At 46.0% G+C, this 10109-nt stretch overlaps 2 non-coding genes across 2 annotated transcripts; both read right to left on the bottom strand.

Annotated features, from left to right (window-relative positions):
- Positions 1–1300: 1300 nt before the first annotated feature.
- Positions 1301–1455, bottom strand: LOC126877682 (5.8S ribosomal RNA). The gene has a single exon (XR_007695243.1). It is a non-coding gene; the product is annotated as a 5.8S ribosomal RNA (ribosomal RNA).
- Positions 1456–4841: 3386 nt separating this feature from the next.
- Positions 4842–6764, bottom strand: LOC126877689 (small subunit ribosomal RNA). The gene has a single exon (XR_007695249.1). It is a non-coding gene; the product is annotated as a small subunit ribosomal RNA (ribosomal RNA).
- Between the last annotated feature and the right edge of the window lie 3345 nt (positions 6765–10109).

The raw sequence follows: 10109 nt of genomic DNA, 5'->3' as shown, positions 1-10109 counted from the left end.
AAAGGGGATCGTCTTCTTCCTCGTCTACGATCTCTCCGACGACGACGACCGTACGAACAACTTCGTAACGGACTCACATGCGCATCTTCCTCGGGTACAGAAACGCTGCGGAAAACACCTCGAGCTTGTAGTTACAGCAGCACCCGTGTATAGCCGATCTTAGACACACGCTAGTTCGCACACGCGTTACATATATAATATGTAAGATTTCCGACGAACGTGGCTTTTCGGGAGCCAGGCGCGCGGGCAGAGAGATACACGACGACGGGGAAAATTCGTCCCGATACGAGTACGTGTACTCTCCGATCTCCGCGCGACGCTGGGGATCATACCTCCCTAAGTCGTCAGAGCGCTCGAAGAAATCTCGCGTGTGCGTTCCCGGATCTACGGCTGATACTTTCGGGGCTTGTAAAAAAGCACAGAGCGTGTAAAACGCAACGACGACCCATCGATGCGACGGTCCTCGTTGTTGTCAGTCGCTTTCGCGAAGAGACGGAGTGGGCATTCGATCCCTGGGGCTGTACGAGAGTCTTAAGAAAAGACGGTAGATTATGGCAAAGTTTCGCACGCCATCGAGTTTAGGTTTTTTTTTTGGTTCTCTCTTCTCTCCTCTCTCGACCGAGTTCCCATATTTGCTTTCTCTCTCAGTCTCGCCAAATATAATATTCTTTTAAGACGACGTCGGGGGCGCGGACCTTCGTGCGTCGAACACCGGCAAACGTAGCATATATCGCCTGATATGAAAAAAAAATCGGTCACGAGGAGAACACTACGAGTATATACGTTCGATAACCGATACACGAAGCGGTGCATAAGCGGGCGGTCGCCCTCGTAAGGACGACTCACGACGCCGCGAGCACTCACGCAGGTCCGTGACCGGTTCTCTCCGCTCTTATTCGTATCCCTTCGTATACCTTCGTCCGACTCTGAAACGTTCTCTTATAATTTTTAAGAAGAACGACGGCGGGTTGTCAAGGCAAGAAGGGACAGAGAGAGACAGAGGTAGAGTTTCGTAGTCTCCCGTGAACACGATAGATTATATATCGAGCATGCGTACGACTTGCACGGTCTCTGCACGACCGCGACGAACGCCGACGAGCGTCCAACAATCGCTCGTACGTCGCGTATGTTCTCTCCGTCCGCTCTTATTCGTATCCTCGTTCTTGTACCTTCGTCCGACTCTGAAACGTTCTCTTATATAAAGAAGAACGACGGCGGGTTGTTAAGGCAAGAAGGGACAGAGAGAGACAGATACGGAGAGTAACGATACGCAACGCAAGCAGTCTTAGGTTTACGTGAGCAACCCTCAGCCAGGCGTGGTCCAGGAATTGTATCCGTGGACCGCAATGTGCGTTCGAAATGTCGATGTTCATGTGTCCTGCAGTTCACACGTTGACGCGCAATTAGCTGCGTTCTTCATCGACCCACGAGCCAAGTGATCCACCGTTCAGGGTAATCTTTTATAAATTTACAACAGTTCAATACTCAAATGTACTCTTCTCGGTTCTAGCGAAGCCGAGTTCCGTCACGTTCGACCAACGGGAATCGAACGCGCAGAAGTCGCCATAGGATTGACGACACAAAAACGTTCGAAAAAAAAAGAAAACGACGAACGCGCGAAGATACGCGCGTTCGCCGGCCGGGCGTAAAGTACATTATGATATATAACAACCATCGAGATCGAAGCTCCGTTCGTCAGGAAACGACGGGGATATATACACCCGATTCTGAATCCTCTGTACAGCACACGATCTCGCGAACGAGTAAGCACGGTGGCTAGCCCATGTTATATATGTGTTTGATTCTACTCTCTCGTCCAATTATTCAAGAAACAGCGCGCGTGCATCTCTCCATCGTTCGGGTGATAGTAAAGATTCGATGGGATTCGCGCGGCCGTCCGCCTCGAGCGGTCTTTCGTCCCAATATCCAGAAGCAGAGTTTGAAAAACTCTAGCGACGGCACGGGTGTCCGACTCACGACATCGAGGTTTCGAAGCCGGCGATCCCCTCCGAACGGATGGCGACCACGCGACCGACTGAAAGCATGAAAAATCGACGAAAGATAGAACACATCTCCGTTCGGGTGGTGTTTTTTCTTTAAAAAAAAAAAAAAAAACAAAAATTCGATGGGACTCGCAGCCATCGTCCTCGCGCGGTCTTTCGTCCCGATATCCAGAAGCAGAGTTTGAAAAACTCTAGCGACGGCACGGGTGTCCGACTCACGACAACGAGGATAGACAGCCGGTCCCCTCCGAACGGGTTATGCGATGATAAACTCGATGAAACTTTAGTCTCGTTCAGGTAGTGTGTGTCTTGTAAATCAAAAATTCGATGGGACACGCATCCATCGTCCTCGCGCGGTCTTTCGTCCCAACATCCAGAAGCAGAGTTTGAAAAACTCTAGCGACGGCACGGGTGTCCGACTCACGACAACGAGGATAGACAGCCGGTCCCCTCTGAACGGTATATTATATATGAGATGATAGACGACAAACTGGATGAAACTTTAAGTCTCGTTCAGGTAGTGTGTAAATCAAAAATTCGATGGGACTCGCATCCGTCGTCCTCGCGCGGTCTTTCGTCCCGATATCCAGAAGCAGAGTTTGAAAAACTCTAGCGACGGCACGGGTGTCCGACTCACGACAACGAGGAAAGACAGCCGGTCCCCTCTGAACGGTATATTATATGAAACTTTAAGTCTCGTTCAGGTAGTGTGTAAGTCAAAAATTCGATGGGACTCGCATCCGTCGTCCTCGCGCGGTCTTTCGTCCCGATATCCAGAAGCAGAGTTTGAAAAACTCTAGCGACGGCACGGGTGTCCGACTCACGACAACGAGGATAGACAGCCGGTCCCCTCTGAACGGTATATTATATATGCGATGATAGACGACAAACTGGATGAAACTTTAAGTCTCGTTCAGGTAGTGTGTAAATAAAAAATTCGATGGGACTCGCATCCGTCGTCCTCGCGCGGTCTTTCGTCCCGATATCCAGAAGCAGAGTTTGAAAAACTCTAGCGACGGCACGGGTGTCCGACTCACGACAACGAGGAAAGACAGCCGGTCCCCTCTGAACGGTATATTATATGAAACTTTAAGTCTCGTTCAGGTAGTGTGTAAGTCAAAAATTCGATGGGACTCGCATCCGTCGTCCTCGCGCGGTCTTTCGTCCCGATATCCAGAAGCAGAGTTTGAAAAACTCTAGCGACGGCACGGGTGTCCGACTCACGACAACGAGGATAGACAGCCGGTCCCCTCTGAACGGTATATAATATGAAACTTTAAGTCTCGTTCAGGTAGTGTGTAAGTCAAAAATTCGATGGGACTCGCATCCGTCGTCCTCGCGCGGTCTTTCGTCCCGATATCCAGAAGCAGAGTTTGAAAAACTCTAGCGACGGCACGGGTGTCCGACTCACGACAACGAGGATAGACAGCCGGTCCCCTCTGAACGGTATATAATATACATTATGCGACGGTAGACGATCAACTAGACGAAACTTTAGTCTCGTTCAGGTGGTGTAAAAAAAATTCGATGGGATACGCACGCACGGCTGTCGTCGTCCTCGAGCGGTCTTTCGTCCCAATATCCAGAAGCAGAGTTTGAAAAACTCTAGCGACGGCACGGGTGTCCGACTCACGACATCGAGGCTTCGAAGCCGGCGGCGTTCCCCTCTGAACGAACTTCGGCTAGACTAGTTACGAATCGTTGCTACACATCGTCTTCATCGTCGTCGTCGTCGACATCGACATCATCATCATATCATCATCATCATCATCATCATCATCATCGGTCATCGTCGCATAGCGGGCCAACATCCACGCGATGCGTCTTCGTTCTAGGTTACCCGATCCACGAGTATGTTACACGTGGTTTCGTTATTTCGAACGAAACGACATACGAAGAGCACACGCCCTTTGGGTAGGAAGCACGTTTCGAGAACGACGAGAGTTTCGATGAAAGAGACGAGAGAAGTCGACGCAGAAGGTATCCATGGATCTTCGAAGAGAACCTTCGAAGATGTATATCGGTATCCTTTCGCTCTGCGCGACTCGCTACAAGTTCTTTCGCTCTCGTCGACTCGTTCTAGACGCTTCGTTCGATCCCAAAGAGGAGTCTTCGATATGTCCCGTTGCTAGGAGGAGAACAAACGCAACACAGACCACGAAACATAGAAGAGAATAGGCGAGCATGATCACTCCGACACGAGGCACTTTAGAGATTTTCTTATTAGTTTGCATGGACTTTTATATTTCGTTTGTACGGTTTCCACGATGCAAATACGAAATACGAGATCGTGACGGCGGGTCTTTCTGTGTACGGCCTCTCGCAGGCGCCACGACTGCATTTCTCTTTACACCTGGTTTCCATCGTAATTTTTTCGTTTGATATCGAGCCTTAACTTTTGTTGGCTCTTTCGAAGCTAGAGTTCCCTTTTATTAGAATTTCATATATATATATATTATATGTTATATGTTTTATTCGGAGACGGCGGGTCTTTCTGTTTACGACCTCACGCAGGCGCCTCGAATAAGTTTCATTCGCATTTCGTTTTTATACTTGTATATATATATCTCTTCATCCCGATGATCGAGAGAGAGTGCCACCTTCTCTTCGTATAATTCCGTAGCTGGAGGGTCGTCTCCTCCTTAAGAATATTTCTATTCGTGCCAACGGAGGTTGCCAAGCTCCCTGGCGTTTTCGTTTGTTAAAGTATATAGCTTGTTAATACGTCGTATATACTTTCGTCGATACAGGAGGAGTACGGCTCCTTACCGACCATTGTGATATATATTTCATAGTTTTTATATGTGTTCAAGTCAAATTCTTTTGGTATCGTATCGTTAATGATCCTTCCGCAGGTTCACCTACGGAAACCTTGTTACGACTTTTACTTCCTCTAAATGATCAAGTTTGGTCATCTTCCCGGTAACATCGGCAATGCTTATCACATTGGCCGCGCACCAGTCCGAAGACCTCACTAAATCATTCAATCGGTAGTAGCGACGGGCGGTGTGTACAAAGGGCAGGGACGTAATCAACGCGAGCTTATGACTCGCGCTTACTGGGAATTCCTCGTTCATGGGGAATAATTGCAAGCCCCAATCCCTAGCACGAAGGAGGTTCAGCGGGTTACCCGGGCCTTTCGGCCAGGGAAAACACGCTGATTCCTTCAGTGTAGCGCGCGTGCGGCCCAGAACATCTAAGGGCATCACAGACCTGTTATTGCTCAATCTCGTGCGGCTAGAAGCCGCCTGTTCCTCTAAGAAGATTTGTTTGTACGTTGGTAGTAAAAACCCACCGACCGAAGCCGGGGGCCTTCGAGATACCATAAGTTACGTCTATTTAGCAGGCTAGAGTCTCGTTCGTTATCGGAATTAACCAGACAAATCGCTCCACCAACTAAGAACGGCCATGCACCACCACCCACCGAATCAAGAAAGAGCTATCAATCTGTCAATCCTTCCGGTGTCCGGGCCTGGTGAGGTTTCCCGTGTTGAGTCAAATTAAGCCGCAGGCTCCACTCCTGGTGGTGCCCTTCCGTCAATTCCTTTAAGTTTCAGCTTTGCAACCATACTTCCCCCGGAACCCAAAAGCTTTGGTTTCCCGGAAGCTGCCCGCCGAGTCATCGGAGGAACTTCGGCGGATCGCTGGCTGGCATCGTTTATGGTTAGAACTAGGGCGGTATCTGATCGCCTTCGAACCTCTAACTTTCGTTCTTGATTAATGAAAACATTTTTGGCAAATGCTTTCGCTTCTGTCCGTCTTGCGACGATCCAAGAATTTCACCTCTAACGTCGCAATACGAATGCCCCCATCTGTCCCTATTAATCATTACCTCGGGGCTCCGAAAACCAACAAAATAGAACCGAGGTCCTATTCCATTATTCCATGCACACAGTATTCAGGCGAAGGTAGCCTGCTTTAAGCACTCTAATTTGTTCAAAGTAAACGTATCGGCCCACCTCGACACTCAGTGAAGAGCACCGCGATGGGATATTAGTTGGACCGCCCGCGAGGAGCTAAGCCCACCGATAGGACGTACCACATAATGCCAGTTAAACACCGCGAGCGGTGAACCGACACTGTGACACACAGATTCAACTACGAGCTTTTTAACCGCAACAACTTTAATATACGCTATTGGAGCTGGAATTACCGCGGCTGCTGGCACCAGACTTGCCCTCCAATTGGTCCTCGTTAAAGGATTTAAAGTGTACTCATTCCGATTACGGGGCCTCGGATGAGTCCCGTATCGTTATTTTTCGTCACTACCTCCCCGTGCCGGGAGTGGGTAATTTGCGCGCCTGCTGCCTTCCTTGGATGTGGTAGCTGTTTCTCAGGCTCCCTCTCCGGAATCGAACCCTGATTCCCCGTTACCCGTTACAACCATGGTAGGCGCAGAACCTACCATCGACAGTTGATAAGGCAGACATTTGAAAGATGCGTCGCCGGTGCTAGATGACCATGCGATCAGCACAAAGTTATTCAGAGTCACCAAAACAAACGATGGACGGACAGACGAGCCATCCGCCACCGATTGGTTTTGATCTAATAAAAGCATTCCTACCATCTCTGGTCGGAATCTGTTTGCATGTATTAGCTCTAGAATTACCACAGTTATCCAAGTAAATGTAGGTATGATCTAAGAAACCATAACTGATTTAATGAGCCATTCGCGGTTTCACCTTAATGCGGCATGTACTGAGACATGCATGGCTTAATCTTTGAGACAAGCATATGACTACTGGCAGGATCAACCAGGGATCTTATTCGTATAACAATTCTTATAAATTTCGTTTAAGTTCTCTTCGTGTCGTAGGTGGGACGTAAGCACCGTACGACGAGACTTTTCGTTCTTAAGATAGATATATCTATAAAATATATCTCCTAGCGACGTTCGAGATACACCCATAGTTCAGTAATAATCTTCGAACGCCGCTCGCAGCCACTTTGTAATTCTCAACTCCACCTCCTCTCTTCTCTCTCTCTCTTTCTCATAGTCTTATATAAAATGTTTAGAATCGTACTTCTAAAGGAACATTTCCATAATGCTGTCTTCGTGTAAAAAGACTTATTAGAATATCTTAGCGGTAAAGCACGTATACGCACCTCACGCTGAACGAACAAGCGCGTATCCCAGTGCGTCGCGCTGGACATACCGTAAGAATATTCTTTCAATCGGTAGAACATTTTCGGCAGAAGACATACTACGCAAAGATAGTACGCTCCTACCGCCTCATCGGATACTTCTGCGAAAGCAGAAGTTTTTATAGAAAGCAGACGGTTATACTCTTTTGAATGAATCGATGCTCAGTTAGTACAAGCACACACGCATCTAACAATTTTTGTTAGAATACGTACACACAGGTCACCAGCTTCCCGACTCAGGGGAACCTTGCCACGATATTTGGTCATTACGTCCAGGACAGCGACCCGCGGCGCAGCAGTGTAGAGAAAAAACCAGAACGAGAACGGAGGAACAGTCGAGAAATAGCGTAAAATACACTAAGACTCGAGGAGCGGTGACTGAATTCTCAACCGAGGCCGTAGAATAGCCACGCGCTCAACGCTGTTCCGACCGAACCGTCCGGCTCGACGTCTCTCTTATAGATACGAAAGCGCCAGCCGGAAGGCCGGCGCCGGCCGGGCTAGCGGCCGCGCGCTTACGGTGCAAAACCTCCGTAGCAACGTACCGTTCGGAAGGGACGCTGGAACTTAGTCTCGCGAACGCTCGATCACTACTATACAAAGCCAATATCCAACCATCGAAATACATTACCAGACGTTTTATTAACATAATAGAAATGCATTTTTACCAAAAAATTAATTTTTTTTTTCACCGAAAAATTGCATCAGTAAACATACTCTTTTATCGAATACGGACAAAAAATAAGTTTATAATCAATTACAATACGTTAAAATAAGTAGAAATATGCAAAAAAATATATACCTTGTAACGTTAATTAACGAAAAAATTAGAAAAATATCCCAGTCGTGTCAGTTCGACGAACGCTAATTTTTTGAAAAAATCGATAAAAATGTTTAATCCCGACGTATTTAATAGAGATAGAACGATTCCCGTAAAAAAATTTATACCTTGTAACGCTTTTTAACGAATAAACTCGAAAAAACTTTTTCGCCCTCGGAATTTTTCTAAGTCCCAACGTACCGGCTCGGAATTTTTCTATGTTCCAACGACCGGTCGTGTCGGTCCAAACGTTTTTATATCCGTCTGCCGACGATATAAACGCTTAATCCCGACGTATTTTATCGAGTTATAACGATTTCTTGAAAAATATTCGTACGTTATAACGCTTTTTAACGAATTAATCGAAAAAGAGTGTTCGGTCCGAAAATTTTCTAAGTACGAACGACCGGCCGCATAGGTCCGTTTTTAAAAATCGTTCTCGGACGGAAATAAACCATTAATCCCGACGTATTTCGTCGAGTTACGTCGATTTATGCAAAAAAATTCATACCTTGTAACGCTTTTTAACGAATAAACTCGAAAAAACTTTTTCGCCCTCGGAATTTTTCTAAGTCCCAACGTACCGGCTCGGAATTTTTCTATGTTCCAACGACCGGTCGTGTCGGTCCAAACGTTTTTATATCCGTCTGCCGACGATATAAACGCTTAATCCCGACGTATTTTATCGAGTTATAACGATTTCTTGAAAAATATTCGTACGTTATAACGCTTTTTAACGAATTAATCGAAAAAGAGTGTTCGGTCCGAAAATTTTCTAAGTACGAACGACCGGCCGCATAGGTCCGTTTTTAAAAATCGTTCTCGGACGGAAATAAACCATTAATCCCGACGTATTTCGTCGAGTTACGTCGATTTATGCAAAAAAATTCATACCTTGTAACGCTTTTTAACGAATAAACTCGAAAAAACTTTTTCGCCCTCGGAATTTTTCTAAGTCCCAACGTACCGGCTCGGAATTTTTCTATGTTCCAACGACCGGTCGTGTCGGTCCAAACGTTTTTATATCCGTCTGCCGACGATATAAACGCTTAATCCCGACGTATTTTATCGAGTTATAACGATTTCTTGAAAAATATTCGTACGTTATAACGCTTTTTAACGAATTAATCGAAAAAGAGTGTTCGGTCCGAAAATTTTCTAAGTACGAACGACCGGCCGCATAGGTCCGTTTTTAAAAATCGTTCTCGGACGGAAATAAACCATTAATCCCGACGTATTTCGTCGAGTTACGTCGATTTATGCAAAAAAATTCATACCTTGTAACGCTTTTTAACGAATAAACTCGAAAAAACTTTTTCGCCCTCGGAATTTTTCTAAGTCCCAACGTACCGGCTCGGAATTTTTCTATGTTCCAACGACCGGTCGTGTCGGTCCAAACGTTTTTATATCCGTCTGCCGACGATATAAACGCTTAATCCCGACGTATTTTATCGAGTTATAACGATTTCTTGAAAAATATTCGTACGTTATAACGCTTTTTAACGAATTAATCGAAAAAGAGTGTTCGGTCCGAAAATTTTCTAAGTACGAACGACCGGCCGCATAGGTCCGTTTTTAAAAATCGTTCTCGGACGGAAATAAACCATTAATCCCGACGTATTTCGTCGAGTTACGTCGATTTATGCAAAAAAATTCATACCTTGTAACGCTTTTTAACGAATAAACTCGAAAAAACTTTTTCGCCCTCGGAATTTTTCTAAGTCCCAACGTACCGGCTCGGAATTTTTCTATGTTCCAACGACCGGTCGTGTCGGTCCAAACGTTTTTATATCCGTCTGCCGACGATATAAACGCTTAATCCCGACGTATTTTATCGAGTTATAACGATTTCTTGAAAAATATTCGTACGTTATAACGCTTTTTAACGAATTAATCGAAAAAGAGTGTTCGGTCCGAAAATTTTCTAAGTACGAACGACCGGCCGCATAGGTCCGTTTTTAAAAATCGTTCTCGGACGGAAATAAACCATTAATCCCGACGTATTTCGTCGAGTTACGTCGATTTATGCAAAAAAATTCATACCTTGTAACGCTTTTTAACGAATAAACTCGAAAAAACTTTTTCGCCCTCGGAATTTTTCTAAGTCCCAACGTACCGGCTCGGAATTTTTCTATGTTCCA

The sequence above is a fragment of the Bombus huntii genome, unplaced genomic scaffold, assembly GCF_024542735.1.
Source record: "Bombus huntii isolate Logan2020A unplaced genomic scaffold, iyBomHunt1.1 ctg00000214.1, whole genome shotgun sequence".
Lineage (NCBI taxonomy): Eukaryota > Metazoa > Arthropoda > Insecta > Hymenoptera > Apidae > Bombus > Bombus huntii.
The sequence above is the reverse complement of the archived record's forward strand: the minus strand, read 5'-3'. Positions and strand labels throughout refer to the sequence as shown.